Below are 15083 nucleotides of genomic sequence, written 5' to 3'. Positions count from 1 at the left end.
CATCTCAAATAAGCACATTGCCACCCACATGAATACATAAAGTGCTAGGCCTCCACCCCCAACCAAGGCTCTTTTGTTTTAGAAACTTTAGTTGATTTTAATAACTGACCATTTGGACCACTTGTTTTATTCTTTTCCCATGCTTTGCATTCCTGCTTTTATTCTTAAAGCTCACCAATTAAGAATCACCCCACAAATCCCTAGGCCCCCACTCTCAACCCCAATAAGCAGAACCCCAGGCCCATGTTTCTCTCCCTTTCCCTGACACTTTGCTACGTGTCCCCAGGCGTGTAGTGTAACTGCCAGGTTTTTAAAGTAATAAACCTTTATTTTTTCAGTTTCCTGATGGTTGTTACTGAAGAGCCTCTTGCAATCATACTATGAACCACAAAGGCTGGTCCAGTCACAACATTGATTACTGACAGGCTGACACAGCAGAAAGCAGTGTTCTAGTTTCACAAGTTGAACACACATCATTTATTCTCAATCTTTCTTGTTCACAAACACATTTTTTTTTTTTACTATTTATTCATTTATTTTGAGACAGTAAGAGACAGAGAGAAAGAGGGAGGGGCAGAGAGAGAGGGAGAGAGAATCCCAAGCAGGCTCTGCACTGCCAGAACAGACATGGGGCTTGATCCCACGAACCAGGAGATCATGACCTGAGCCAAAATTAAGAGTCAGAGGTTTAACCAACTGAGCCACCCAGGCACCCCTTCACAAACGCTATACATTTAATATGTACTACTTTAATTTTAATTCATAATTGGATATTTTTACCTTTTTATTTAAAAATTGTTTTTAATGTTTATTTTTTGAGAGACAGAGTGTGAGTGGGGAAGGGGCAGAGAAAGAGGGAGACACAGAATCTGAGGCAGGCTCCAGGCTGTAAGCTGTCAGCACAGAGCCCCGATGCAGGTCTTGAACTCACAGACCATGAAATCATGGAAGCTTAACCAACCGAGCAACCCAGGAGCCCCTTATCTAGATATTTTAAAATTTCCTTTGTGGTTTTAACTCACAAATTATTAATGAGTAAATCTACAGACATCTAACCATATAAGCCTTTTTTTGCTATTTATAATTGTTGATTTCTAGTGTAATTTCGCTGTAGACAGAAAAAATTGTATGAACTTTGTTGAGGTTTACTTTGTGACCTAATAAGACATGTTCAAATTTTATAATTTTTCTGTATGTACCTGTAAGGAATGTGTACTCTTTATAGGGATAGAGGCATCTTTATTTACCAACTAAATTAAGCTTATTAATTTTGTTGTTTAAATTTCCCATACCCTTTTTATGTTTTATCTGTCTCTGCAGTACTAGTTCGTGACAGAGATGTGTTAAAGTCTCCCACTATTACCATAGTTTTGTTAAGTTCTTCTTGCTATTTAGTAATTTTTCTCTATTTATTTCAAGTTCCTAATTGTTATATCTTTCTGAGTTTTGTTTTTTGTATAATTGTGCTTTGTTCCTCTTAGGGCCCTTTATCTTAATTCTATTTTATTGCTATTAATCCTGCAAAACCAGTTTTTAGCATTTACCTGATAAGTCCTAATCACCCTTTTATTCTCAACATTTTTATGATTTTTGCTTTAAATGCTTTTTTAAATTTATTTTGAGAGAGAGAAAGAATGTACATGTGCACAAGGGGGGGAGGGACAGAGAGAAAGGAAGAGAGAGAATCCAAGCACATTCTGTGCCTTCAGCACAGAGCCCAATGCAGGGCTTGATCCCATGAACCACGAGATCATGACCTGAGCTGAAACCAAGAGTTGGATGTTTAACTGACTGGGCCACCCAGGTGCTCCTCAATGCATTTTTGTTTTAGATACATATTTTGTGATCAGTAAATAGCAAGATTTTGTTACTTTATCTCATCTTATCATCTCTATTCTTAAAAATATAAAGAAATCTATTTACATTTGTAGTAAGATATAACTGTAAGGTTTTTGGGGGCGCCTGGGTGGCTCAGTCGGTTAAACGTCCGACTTCAACTCAGGTCATGATCTCGCGGTCCGTGAGTTGGAGCCCCGCGTCGGGCTCTGGGCTGATGGCTCAGAGCCTGGAGCCTGCTTCCGATTCTGTGTCTCCCTCTCTCTCTGCCCCTCCCCCGTCATGCTCTGTCTCTCTCTGTCTCAAAAATAAATAAACGTTAAAAAAAAATTTAAAAAAAAATAACTGTAAGGTTTTTGGTTTCCAAACTGCAGCCAGGGCAATGGGTGAAGAGTAGCTACACAATAAAGAAAGGAACTAGACTCATCTTTAAGACTTTCTTAGAGATAGCAAAACTATTTCTGCACACACACACAACCCCCACATAAAACAGAAGGCAAAAAGCTGGTTCTGCAACTTGTACCCCATTATCTTTGCCTAGCATATTTATAAGAAAGCTTGAGGGAGAGAAAGGAAGGAGGGAGGGAGTGGAGTGGGAAAGAGAGAGGGAGAGAAAAAAAAAGAATGGGAGTGGGGAGAGAGGGAGGGAGAGAGAGAGAGAGAGAGAGAGAGAGTGAGTAATTGGCCTGGTGGGAGAGTATTGTGTCTTCCCTATCCCATCTCCCAAGACAAGAAAGGTAAGAGGGGAGGGGTGAGGTGCATGCCAGAGGGGAAGGTGATGTCTCATAGGTATCTCACCCATGTGCATGCTGAATGAAGACACCTGCAGACTTGATGCTGCCTTGATACAGAGCCGAGTGAAAAGAGAAAGTTTTTAGAGAAACTGAACTGTAGCTCTTGAAGTTGGCAGGGCCAGAGAGACTGATGCCTGAAAGTTGCCCAGATAAGTTCTTCTCCCCCTGCTCTTTCTCCTTCTTCTCCTTTTAATATTTTACTCTACTATTCGATTCTATTGTTGAGTTTCTTTTTTAACAGCTCTATTTATATGTCTGACATATAAAAATTATATGTATTTAAAGTGTACAACTTGATTTTTTACGTGTACACATTGTGAAATGATCACCATATCAAGCTGGTTAACATATCCATCACCTCTACATCCCATAGTTACCCTGTGTGTGCACATAGAAGATTTAATTTAATATCTATTCTCTTCATGAATTTCAAGTTTAAAATATGATATTGTTAACTATCATCATCATGCTGTATATTAGATCTCCAGAACTTACTCATCTTGCATAAGTGAAATTTTTTACTCTTTAATATTACCTCATATCTCCTTCATGTATCCCCTGGCAACCACTATTCTATTCTTTGCCTTTATGAGTCTATTTTAGATTCCACATGTAAATGAGATCATGCAGTAGTTCTTATTCTGTGTCTTCCTTATTTCACTTAGCATAACGTCCTCTAGCTCCAACCATGTTGTTGCAAATGGCAGGATTTCCTTCTTTGTTAAAAAAAACATTTTAAAATGTTTATTCATTTATTGTTTATTTATTTTTGAGACAGAGAGAGAGAGAAAGCGTGCCCACAAGCAGGGGAGGGACAGAGAAAGAGGGAGACACAGAATCTGAAGCAGGCTGCAGGCTCTGAGCTGCCAGCACAGTGCCCCACACAGGGCTCGAACCCACAAACTGCAAGATCAGGACCTGAGCTGAGGTTGGATGCTTAACCAACTGAGCCACCCAGGTGCCCCTCCTTCTTTTTTAAAGCTAATATTCCATATATATGAATGGATAAAAAGTTTATCCATCAAAGGACATTAAGGTTGTTTTCATATCTTAGCTATTGTGAATAATGTTGCAATGACATAGGAATGCACATATGTTTTTAAGGTACTGATTTTGTTTCCTTAGGATATATATACCCAGAAGTGGGGTTGCTAGATCATATTGTAGCTCTACTTTTAATTTTTTGAGGAAGCTCAATAGTGTTTTCCATAATGGCTGTACTAGTTTACATACCCACTAGCAGTGTACAAAGGTTCTCCTTCTACCACATCCTCACCAGCACTTGTTACCTTTTGTCTTTTTGATAATAGATATTTTGACAAATGTGAGGTGATACCTCATGGTGTTTTGACTTGCATTTCCCTGATGACTAGAGATGCTGAACACCTTTTCATGTACCTGTCACATGTGAAAATATTCTTTGAGAAGTGTCTATTTAGGTCCTTTTCTCATTTAATCAGGTTATTTGTATTTTTGGTATTCACAGTTGTGTGATTTCCTTACACATTGTGGATATTAACCCTTTATTAGATATGTGATTTGCAAATATTTTTTTCCATTTCATAGGTTGCTTCTTTATTTTATTGTTTCCTTTGCTGTGCAGAAGCTTTCTAGTTTGATGTAATCCTGCTGTCTATTTTTATTTTTGTTGCCTGTGCTTTTGGTGTCATATTTTGGTTAAAAAAATCATCAATCATTGCCAAGGTCATTGTCAAGGAGGTTTTCTCCTATGCTCTCTTTCAGGAGTTTTATGGTTTCTTATATTTGAGTGTTCCATCCATTTTTAGTTGGTTTTATGTATGGGCATGAGATAGGTCTATTTCATTCTTTTGCATGCCAATATTCAGTTTTCCCAACACCATTTGAAGAGACTATTCTTTCCCCATTGTGTTTTCCTGGCACCCTTATCAAAGATGAGTTAACCATAAATGTGTGCATTTATTTCTGTGCTCTCTACTCTGTTCCACTGGTCTATATATCTGTTTTTATGCCAGTTCCATACTGTTTTGATTACTACAGCTTTGAAATATAATTTGAAGTCAGGTAGTGTGACTTCACAAATGCCTCCAGCTTTGCTTGTCTTTCTCAAGATTGCTTTGGCTATTTGAAGTGTTTTGCAGTACCATTTGAATTTCATAATTGTTTTTCTCTTTCTGTGAAAAATATCAGTGGGCTCTTGATAGGGGTTGCATTGAATCTATAGATAGCTTTGGGTAGTATGGACATTGTAATATTAATTCTTCCAGTTCACGAACACAAGATATCTTTCCATTTATGTCTTTCAAAAAATTTTTCTCCATCAATGTTTTATAATTTTCAGTGTGAAAAATTTTCACCTCTTTGGTTAAGTTAATTCCTAAGTATTTTATTCTGTTTGTTACTAATGTGAATGGGATTACTTTCCCATTTCTGGATTGATTGCCTTTTTTTTTTTTATTGCCTTTTATTTCTTTTTCTTGCTCATTTGTTCTAGCTAGGACTTCTAGTACTATGTTGAATAGCAGTAGCATCCTTGTCTTGTCCTGGGTCTTAGAAAAATAGCTTTCCCCCCATTGATTATGATGCTAGTGGTGAGTTTTCATATACGGACTTTATTGTATTGAGGTATGTTGATGTTGAATTTTGTCAAATGCTTTTTCTGCATCTATTGAGATGAGCATGTGGTTTTTGTCTTTCATTCTGTTAATGTGGTATATCACATTGAGTACTTTCCATATTTTGATCTATCCTTGCATCTGAGGGATAAATATCACTTGGTTGTGGTATATGATCCTTCTAATGTGCTGGAGGATTCAGTTTGCTAATATTTTGTTGAGGATTTTTGCATCTATGTTCATCAGAAATACTAGCCTGTAGTTCTCTTTTCTTGTATTGTCTTTGGCTATGGAATTAGGGTGATGCTGGTTTCATAAAATAAGTTTGGGAGTATTCTCTCTTATTCTGTTTTTTTTTTTTTTTTGAAGAGTTTAAGAAGGGTTGGTATTAGTTTTGAAGAGTATAAAAAGGGTTGGTAGTAGTTGGTAAAGTACTACTCTGAATATTTGTAGAATTCACCCATGAAACAATCTGGTTCTGGGCTTTTATTTGTTAAAAAGTTTTTGATTACTGATTCAATCTCCTTATTTGTTATCGGTCTCTTTAGGGCTTCTATTTCTTCTTGATTCATTCTTGGTAGATTGCATGTCTCTAGGAATTTATCCATCTCTTCTAGGTTATCCAATATGATGGTATGTAATTATTTATATTAGTCCCTTACATAATCCTTTTTATTTCTGTGTCATCTATTGTAATGTTCCTTTTTCATTTCTCATTTTATTTATGTGAGTCTTTTTTTTTCCAGTGTAGCTAAGATTATGTCAATTTTGCCTTTTCGAAAACACAACTCTTAGTTTTATCAATTTTATCTATTGTTTTTCTATTATTTATTTCATTTATTTCCACTCTAATATTTACTGTTTCCTTCCTTCTTCTAATTTTGGGTTTAGTTTGCCCCCTTTTATCTCCTAGTTCCTTCAGTTGTAAAGTTATGTTGTTTAATTGAGGTCCTACTTCTTTTAAAATGTAGGCATTGGTTGCTATAAACTTCTCTTAGTACTCCTTTTCCTGCATCCCATAAATTTTGCTAAGTTGTATTTTTGTTGGTCTCAAAGCATTTTTTTTAAAGATGGATGTTCTTTTTTTAAATGTTTATTTATTTTTGAGAGAGAGATACAGTGTGAGCGGAGGAGGGGAAGAAAGAGAGGGAGAGGATCCAGGCTCTGAGCTGTCAGCACAGAGCCTGACGTGGGGCTTAAACTCACAAACTGTGAGATCATGATCTGAGCCGAAGTCAGATGCTTAACCAACTGAGCCACCCAGGTGCCCCTGTCTCAAACTATTTTTCAAATTCCTTTTTTACTTCCTCTTTAGCCAATGGATGTGCCAGACTATGTTGTTTAGTTAACATGCTTGTGAATTTTCCTGTTTATGTTATTCATTTTTTAAAAAATTTAATGTTTTATTTACTTTTGAGAGATAGAAAATGAGTGGGGGAGGGGCAGAGAGAGAGGGAGACACAGAATTCGAAGAAGCAGGCTAGAGCCTGATGTGGGCCTCGAACCCACCCACTGACGGTGAGATCATGACCTGAGCTGAAGTTGGACGCTTAACCAACTGAGCCACACAGGCATTCCCCCTTTCTTTTATTGATTTCTAGTTTCATTCCACTGTAATCTGAGAAGATACTTAGTATGATTTCAATCTTTTAAAATTTGTTAAGACTTGTTTTGTGATATAACATGTGATCTGTTTGTTGTTGTTGGGTGGGATGTTGTATACATGCCTGTTAGGTCCATTTGGCTTATGATATTGTTTAAATTAGCTCTTTCCTAGTTGATTTTTCTGCCTGCATATTCTATTCATTATCAAAAGTGGGGTACTGACATCTCCTACTATTATGTATTGCTGTCAGTTTCTCCACTCAGATATGTCAATATTTGTTTTATATATTTAGGTACTCTGATTTTGGGTGCATATATATTTATAATGGTTATATATTTCTGTTGAATTGACTCTTTCATCATTATATAATGACTTTCTTTGTCTCTAGTGATAGTTGTTTAAAGTCTATTTTGTATGATACAAGTATAGCCATACTTATTTTCTTTTGGTTATCACTTGCATGGTACATCTTTTTCCATTGCTTCTCTTTCAGATTATGTATGTCTTTATATTATTTTTTAAGTTTATTTGTTTATTTTGAGAGGGATTGAGAGAGAGAGAAAGAGAGAGAGAACACACATGAGCAAGGGAGAGGCCGAGAGAGGGGGAGAGAGAGAGAATCTCAAGCAGGTTCTATACTGTCAGGGTAGAGCCTGATACAGGGCTTGAATTCACAAACTGTGAGGTTATGATCTGAGCCGAAATCAAGAGTCAGACACTTAAATGACTGAGCCACCCAGGGCCCCCTGTGTGTCTTTATATTTAAAGTGAATCTATTGTAAATAGCATATTATTGGATCTTATTTTCTTTTAATCTATTCACCCACTGTATGCCTTTTAATGGGGAGTTTAATCTATTATTTTTAATGTAATTATTAATAGATAAAATGCTTTCTATTGCCATTTTGTTTATTGTTTCCTGTTTGTTTTGCACTCCATGACAAATAGCCAGCCTTCCCATGACAATGTGCATATGACAGCTATAATAGAATTCCCTGTTACCTTTCCCTGAACCTCTTCATTGCAACCCTGGAAAAGCTAAGGTAGGTCACACATTAGGGAAGGGAAACAAGAGCAAGGAGGAACCTTAAAAGGTAAACCATGAGAATGCTTCCCCATTGCAAGTTCCCATGGCTTGGTCAGGCCTGAGCTGCAGGGGGGATAGGGGAAGGGTAGAATCTTTAAACTGAATGAGAAACTGAAGTTTGTACTCTGAGTGGCCTGGACTTTTAATATGTGAAAATGAAGCATGTTTATTAATATGTGAAATTGACAAAAGGCTATGGGATCTATCTGGGAAACAGCAGGTCATACAGAAGTCTGAAGGGGATTAGTGAGAGGAAAACAAGTCTATTTCCTGATTGCATTTTACTAAGTTCAACACGTTCAATAACCATGTTACACATTTATTGTGATGACTGATACACCTGGCCTCATTTCTAATAGTTATTTTGTGTTTCCATTTACTCTGTTTCTCTCTCTCTCTCTCTCTCTCTTTTTTCATCTTAATGCAACATTGATAAGGTTTCCATGCTCTACTTTTTCTATTTTAGGTTTGAAAATTACGAATTATTAATTTATAAATAAGTTTTCTTAAGGCCTAAAATACCAAATTATTAGATATGTTTCTCTTCCTCTTGCATTTGACAGATTTTTGTGTACTTTAATTACCTATTAAATAATACAATCCACTATTTTATTATTGTCTATACTTTTGGATTAACCTTTTTAAAACCAAAAAATTTTGAAGCCTTTCTATAATTGGCTGTTAATAATATATTTATCAATTTTTATGCTTGCTGTAATTTTGTATATTCCATGTCTCCCTCTGTGTTATCTTTGTTTCTTATATTCTTGTCTATTTTTCAGGTTGTGCAGTGAGCATCTGTAGTTTTGCTTTCCATCTTGAATGTTAGTATAGCTGAGTATAAAATTCTAAATTGATTGTGTAATTTCTCTCCAACACTATTATATTCTGGCATTTTTTGTTTCTGTTGAGAAGACTTTTCAACATATAAAATGTCGATTACCTTTTTAAGGTAATTTTTTTTTTGTGGTAGCTTTTAACATTTTTCTTTATCCTTCATGTTCTATAGGTCCATTATAATGTGAGTTGGTATGATTTTACATTTATTTATCCTGTTCACTATTCAAGGTGCATTTTAAATGTGACAGCCACTAACTTTTGAATTCTGGAAATCTGTAGGTTATCATCTTTTCAAATATAGTTTTTTTTCCCCTTTTTCCTTCTATTCATTTCCAGTGGATTTACTTTTATTATTTTTATTAATTCTTTTTAATGTTTATTTATTCTGGTGGGGGCAGAGAGAGAGAGAGAGGGAGACAGAAGATCTGAAGTGGGCTCTGCACTGACAGCAGAGGGCCTGATGTGGGGCTCAAACTCAAGAATGGTGAGATCATGACCTGAGCTCAAGTTGGACACTTAACTGACTGAACCACCCAGGAGCCTCCCTGTGGATCTATTTTTAGACCTGGCGTGCAGCCTCTCAATATATCTTCTCTATATTAACTGCTTTTACTTATATATTATTTCTTTGTGCTTTTGTCAATTTCTCACCACTGCCCTCCACATACAGATTATTTTGTTGTTCTGTATAATCTAGATTTTAGTCCTATTGAATTTTTTACATTTCTACCTATAGCTATTAATATGTTATTATAGTTCTGATGGAGAATAGACTTTTAAAAGATAATCATTCTAGGGTTATTATTCCAAGTTTCAGGAGAAATGCACACTCCAGGATACATGGATAGAGATTATTTCTTAGAATGTACCAATTATATTACAAGATGCATATGTTTTATCTTACCTAATAAAGCCTGCTATTGTTTTTTCTTATGATACATTATAAGAATAATGTACTTATAACGCTAATAACTTTGGTTATTCTTTTTCTTTAATGGTCTGAGTTCTTAGCTCTCTAAGATGATGAGGTATTTTGTGATTATTTAAAAAGAACAGTGACAAAACAATTGCATTTTCAAAATAATATATGCAAGAAGGTTTGAAGTCAGTTTTCATAATTCAATACATTAAAGAGGGCTGGATAATGAGCACGTTTTAAACATTTCAAATGCAAATAAAAGACAGCTAAATAGACACTCTGCTGAATTTCTCCAGACAAAAGGCCTCAGAACCCACCCAAAGCATGTAATCCTTTTGTCTAAAAGGGAAAATCTACCGGAAATCATAAGAGATTAGAAACAGAACCTTTAATGGAGACTATCTGGCATTGTAATATGGTAGTATGGAAGTTATAATGGTAAACTTCAAGCATGTTTAAGTTAATGGATATTCCATGTCAGGTGATTAAATGAGGGTGGTTTGAAATAGGATAGCTTAAAATGTATTAATTATTTTTCATCTGAACTGATTAGCTATGAAAATGTTTTCCTTTACTCTGAGGAGTATACAAAATTTATTAAAGAAAACAAAAAGCTAATGCCTAATAAACCTAATTATAAACCATCTGTACTATCTCTTCAAATATAATATTCCACAATAGTCATATAGAAATTATAAAATGAGTAATAAGAAAACATCAGTTTCCTCTGGATTCTTATAGACCATCAGAAACTTGCTCAATCTTTAGCATTTGACTTGATTGATCAGCCATTCCTTTAAATAAAGATCTCATATTTTGAATCCTGTTTCTATTCCTTTCTTCTTCTTGCCCCTCAGAGTCTTTAACCCTCAGTTCTACTCGATTTGCCATTTCTTTCACATTTTCATTCAAAGTATTAACCTGTTCTCAGCATATCAAATATTGTTTCTTTCTGGTAATCAAAGTCTACATCTACATTCTGATACCATTCTAAAACGTCCATTGTGTATTTCCAACTGCCTATTAAACAGTCGTATTTGGCTATTCAGCGAGAACTTCTGTACAACATGTTTAAAATTTATTCCAAAGAATGTTTATGGAAGACTTAACTATGTCCAGACCACTGTCCTGGGTGTTGGGCCTATAAAAATCATGAAGCATAAGGAATTAGAATTAAACAGGAAGAAAGACCCATAAACAAAAGTTACAGATACAATGTGATGAAGGCTGGGAATAGAGAAATGTGCACAATGTGTTCTGGGTGCCAAGTGAAGCTGGCTGATCCCCTAAAATCCTCCCTCTCCTCCTTCTACCCACTCAACCTCCAAACACTATAGTCATTTTTCACTCACTTTTCCTATATTCCATATTACTAAAGTAGTTACCAAATGCCATTTGTGATTCTTTCTTCCAAAAATCTCATAGAAATCCTGCCGTTTTCTGTCCTTCACTCCTTGCTATCCCCATTGTCACTGTGCTGGTCCAGTCTCTCTCAATTTCACATGGATTGTTTTCATATCCCATTAACTAGACTCCCTGTTTAAATCTCACTGTCATAATGTTAGGTTATTATCAGTGTTGGCCACAGAATTAGATCAATACCTAACATCAAAAACACCTAGAATTACCACTTTGGTGTCAACATCACCTGTAACAATTGAATTATACTAGTCAATATTAATAATTGCAGATGAAGTCAACAAACAATTGCAAACATTGTTCAAATGTCTCTCCCAATCTTCTCAGTATTGAGATGAACTTTCATCATTTCATTGTCTTGCTTACTGAGCGCAGGTCTGCCACCTAATAGCTGTAAACTTACCCAAGCTGTTTAACTTTTCTGGGCCACTTTTCCTCATCTGTACAATAGATTATTTCACCAAGTTATGATTTTTTAAAAAATACACATAAGTATGAAAAACAGTGCTTAGGACAGAGTAAATGTAGTTGCTCTAATAATTCTTATTATTGTCCATTCTGTCCAACTCTTATGACATTATGCCTCTTAATAAATTTATAACCCTTTTATGTTATAGTTTTTCATATATTTTCTCCATCCTATTAAACCATATGCACCATGAAGGCAGGGATTGAATCTTATTTGTCTTCAAGCATGACTTGCGAACCAATTTTTCCTTGGCCTATGATTTGTCACCCAAAAGGATTTGACAGATTCCTGTTTGATTCACAGTTGATGGGGACAAAAAGCACCAGAGCTCAATTAAAATGATACTTGAAAGATACCTGATATCACTAAAATCTATGGAATTATGTATTAAATGGTCCCCAAAGAATCACCTATTTCAAAAATTAAAAATTATTACAAAGAGCTTAATACATCATGTTATACTATATATCATGTACATAAAAATGTCAAAAGTAGCTTTATTTTACATTACTATATTTCTTGATGGTGATCTATCTAGACAAGTAAGGCTTGCTGAATTTGAACATGGATAATAAAGCTCACACTCTAAGAAAATGTTTAAAATATGAAACAGAACAAGGGATTGTGGTAGAGAACTCCTTGGGAGAATGCAGTTAAGGGATCTTTGAATCTCAACAGTTTGCAATTCCTTTCACAGCACATAAATGATTTAACAGTAACACAGAGTGGCCAGAGTAAATTATTTCCATTTCTATCACTGCACAACCTATAATAGGTAACCAGATAAGATGCTGAATGATTATATTGTTATGATGTATGCTGAACTGATCTGAGTTTTTTTTTTTCTTTTTTGTTTTGTTTTGATTTCTGATGCATTGGATCCTTGCCAAATCATTAAACAAGTCACATTCAGCTGAAGCTGGCTTGAACAGCTTCAACATAACTTGCAAAGGCCAGTTCATCAAAACCCTTAGGATCACACAAACAAGAGAAAAATACCAAGGGGCCTCTCCTATTTGTCTTTCTGGCTATCTGTGTTCCATGGGAAGGAAAGAAAATAACATGAACAGGATTTAAATGCTCTGTTTTGACAGGTTATTAAGATTCCAACCACAACCTGTCTGCTCCCCTCTGATCAAGCCAAGTCCAGAAACATAGCAGAGTATCTCTAAAGCAGCTACACATACATATAAAACAAAAAATGCTAGAAAAGAAGGAAGAGTGGAAAAATCCGGCAAACATGAATACTCTGGCAGAGTTGTGGGCGGTTTAAAACCAAGATGCATGCTACCATGGAAGAGTATATCAGTGTAGTTGAGTGGTGCAAAATTTTCTGCACAGAATTTAGTTACTCTGTGGTGGCTCAAGTGCTGTCAATCTCATCTTGTTCTATTATGTAATCAATAGTTCCAACCAAGACCTCCATGGGAGGCCAGGTTCTTATCCTCTGAAATAAGAGCCCACCCTCGGTATGAGATTTCCTACCATGGTGGCCAGCTCTGATATAGGCAGTGGGGCACCAACTCTGATTTCTCTAAGTCCCTTGATAAATATTCTTTTAATGACACAAATTTCACTGTGGTGAGCACAGGCTTGGGTCCTTGTCTTATACTTTTCTCTCGAAGGCTGAATTGTAATAAAAGATGGGGGTTTCCATAGTGAGGGACATTGGGGAACCCAGGCTGGATATAAGACTAAGGAAATTCTGAGAATTATAGGAGTAGAACACTCTGAAACTACATAGAATGAGTTATGTCATAAATGACTATCTTTAGTATAGAGCAAGGATTGGTCAGACTTCAGCTTATGGGCCATTTCTGGCTTTCTGTCAGTTTTTATAAAATAAAGTTTTATTGGGACATGGCCATGCCCACCCATTCATTTACATATTGTCTATGTAATGCTGTGTTTTGACCTAAACTGTCAGAAGTGAGTAGTGGCAACAGAGAATGTATGGGGTTCAAGCTTAAAATATTGACTGTCTAAACTTTACAGAAAATAATTTGCTGACGCTGATATAAGTAACTGAGCAAAATCACCTAGGCTCAGTTCTTTGTAAACTGTGTTTATTTTGATGGGAAATAACATGCATATAAGATGAAAATCAGACAGGCCTGAGAGAACAGGTCATAGCAACAATACCCTCCAGGAAGGCATGTATTGGTGTATCTGTTATGAGAGGCAGTATATATGGTGCTATGAGAGGCACTACAATATCAACTTGAACTGGGGTTTGACCCATAGTCCTGCCATTTAGTGGGCCTAACGAACCATGTCTCACAAGTTTATTATCAGGATTAGATGTTATGGCTTACGTGACAACACTTAGTACTCACAAAACTGTTGTGTTTTTTCCGTCCAGTCTTCCTGTCTTCACAGTTGCTGGCACAGATCATCAGCACCTGACCTTGACACATTTTGAGTAAGGAGGGACACCTGTCTGGAACTGCATCCTGACTCTGACTGGCACTTTTCCTTTGGGTGATGCAGAGCTTCCAAATCCTTTAGGATTGTCATTGTCAACATCTATGATAGTCGTCCATGGCTTTAAAATCTTTGCCTCCTTTCTAGAACCTAGAAAGCATAAAGAAGATGCGTCATATGCAAAAGGGAATCAGGAATTATTTGCCCATAATTAAGTACAGGTTAAAAGATCCATTCAGCACTCATGATGATAGGTTACTATCAGTGTCAGTCACATGATTATATCAACACCTAACAGTAACAACACCTCAATTACTACTTTGGTGTCAACATCACTCATAATAATTTAATTATACTTGTTAATCATTGCAAATGAAGTCAACAATTTCAGACATTGTCCAAAGTAACCTGATACAAATTCACGAAATTATTTGTTGAAAATATAAAAATACATTTCCTGTTGAAAGCACTGTTTAATATCTTAGTGCTATATTATTATTAAAAATGATAATAGTTAATATTCATCAAGCCCTTACTGAGTGTCAAGCAGAGTAATAGATTGCACAAATATCGTACTTAATCTTCACAACCTTATAAGAAAGGTAAAATCGTTATTTTCCCATTATAAGAAACTAACACTTAGAAAAGTTAAAATGACAACCAGAATACAGAAATTGGCAATAGCACTTCATTGACAAATTCTATAATTTTTAAGTCACAAAAAGATGTTTAAAAAATATTTGTTGTAACAGAAGAAAATCCTGGGCAGGTCAAGTTAGACAAAACCTGTTGTTCTATGGTTGTGTATCTCCTCACTACATTTTTGTGTGCTGAGCCCTTGTACATGTTTGATCTTGAGTTAATCTGATCACATATCACTTCCATGATCAGGTATCACTAGTCAATTGCTTTTTCAGATTCAATGTGATTTTGACTATTTAAATTTTGTTATCAACATTTTTAAAAGTTTATTTCTTTTGAGAGAGAGAGAGAGAGAGAGAGAGAGAGAGAGAGAGAGAGAATGAGTGAGGGAGAGGCAGAGAGAGATGGGGACAGAGGATCCGAAGCAGGCTCTTGCTGACAATAGCGAGCTGG

General features: G+C 35.8%; 1 long non-coding RNA gene across 1 annotated transcript in view; it reads right to left on the bottom strand.

Moving 5' to 3' along the window:
* LOC132690196 (uncharacterized) overlaps positions 1-14184 on the bottom strand; it is a 73663-nt gene extending 59479 nt beyond the window's left edge. The window contains exon 1 of the long non-coding RNA XR_009615303.2: positions 13901-14184. This is a non-coding gene — a long non-coding RNA (uncharacterized LOC132690196). The remainder of the gene's footprint in view (positions 1-13900) is intronic.
* Positions 14185-15083: the final 899 nt, after the last annotated feature.

This window comes from Panthera onca, chromosome E2 (assembly GCF_046562875.1).
Source record: "Panthera onca isolate mPanOnc1 chromosome E2, mPanOnc1 haplotype 2, whole genome shotgun sequence".
NCBI lineage: Eukaryota > Metazoa > Chordata > Mammalia > Carnivora > Felidae > Panthera > Panthera onca.
Note: the sequence above shows the minus strand (reverse complement) of the source record. Positions and strands in the feature narration are given on the sequence as shown.